Source organism: Microtus ochrogaster, unplaced genomic scaffold (assembly GCF_000317375.1).
Source record: "Microtus ochrogaster isolate Prairie Vole_2 unplaced genomic scaffold, MicOch1.0 UNK27, whole genome shotgun sequence".
Taxonomy (NCBI): Eukaryota; Metazoa; Chordata; class Mammalia; order Rodentia; family Cricetidae; genus Microtus; species Microtus ochrogaster.
Genome location: NW_004949125.1, coordinates 4,286,798 through 4,288,451, shown reverse-complemented (window position 1 = coordinate 4,288,451; position 1,654 = coordinate 4,286,798).

Genomic DNA, 1,654 nt, shown 5'->3' with positions numbered 1-1,654 from the left:
GGTGGAGGAGTGGGGTGGAGGAGTGGGGTGGGTGTGAGCCCAAGAGTGTGCGTGCACAACAGAGGGAATTTAGAGATTCTTCCTCTATCTCTCCACTTCATATTTTGGTAGGGCCTGTCATTGAACCTGAACCTGACTGGGTAGGCTGGCCAGACAATGGGCTCCAGGGATCCCACCCTCTGCTACTGCTGGTGTTACAGACCTTTGCTGAGACCCTGCACTCAGCTATTTCATGGGTTTTTTTTTTTTTAAAAAAAAACATTTATTTATTTAACTATTTATTTGATCTTTAACATGGGTACTAGGGATCTGCTCGTCACCTGCTTGCACATCGCTTTACATCCCTTCACAAGACTATGCCGTCTCCCCAGCCCCGCTAGGTACCATTCCACGGAGAGCTGCCTGGCTGAGTCTCACCATGAAAGGGATTAAAAATAAACGGCTCTCCACCAGCTTCATCACGGAGAACTCCAAAGGCCCCCAAGCAGGGCATCTGGCCTAATTTCATGTTCTACCCAACACTAATGATGTTCGCTCTGCCAAGTGATAATTCACATTGAAAACAGACTCTGGGGACCTCTGTGACCTTGGTTCTGGTTCTGGAGGCTGAGTCCCACGGAGCCTCGGAATCAAGCAGATCTGGCTTATGAAGTCAGGTGGCCGCGCAGTTAGAGGCCACTTTCCATATAACTGAAAATACTGCCGTGCTGCTGCCAAGAGAGTAGACACAGAAGTGGAAAGTGTTGCCCGTAAAGAGATGATCACTGTGCCAGCCAGAACCAGGTGGGCACATGGAAGGGGCTCTGGGAGGACACAGTGGCATCTGGCCCTGCAGAACCAAAGACCAGAAGGCAGGGGGGCAGGGGCAAGGTACAAGGTCTCCGAGCCCAAAGGCTGGTTTCTGCCCCTGGACCGCCTGCCTTTCACTGGCTATAGACGTGCAAAAGTTGGGCTGAAGAGCACTGGCTTGATAGCACAAAGACCTGGGTTCGATCCCCAGTGCTGAAGAGAGAGGCAACCTAGCTTACATTGGGAGTTCCAGGTCACTGAGAGACTGTCTGGACATTTTTAAAAGTGGGCAGGGAGGCTGAAGAAATGACTCAGTAGGTAAAGCTCTTGCCATGTTAAGCTTAAGGGCAGAGTACACAGTAGTGTGTCTGTAACTTCGGCTTTCCTATGGTGAGCTGAAGGCCATGAGAAAGTCCCAGAAGCTGCCCTGGCAAACACAGAAAGGACCCTGCTTCAAACAAGGTGGAAGGTGAGGATCAACACCTGAGGGCTTCCATTGACTTCCACACACAAGCCCAATGGGACGAACACATGCCTGTGTGCACACATACACATACTCATGAGGAAAGACTTTCTAAGGTGCTTGAAGAATGAGACCTCCACTTGCACACACACGCACCTGCACACATACACACATGTGCGAAATGCCACTTTTCCCCTGTGACTTGAGATTGGCTTTCAGGGAGCTGCGCTAAATCAAATGAGATGTCGTAAGAATACCTTACAGAGAAGGTGCAGATCAGAGCTCGGGGGCTCCTCAGATGGGCTAGGGACGGATAGTCTGCTGGGCATCCATAGCAGGATGCTGAGGAAGGAGGGCACACACTTAGACCATGTTCTACTCCAAGTGTCAACACTCCATGTC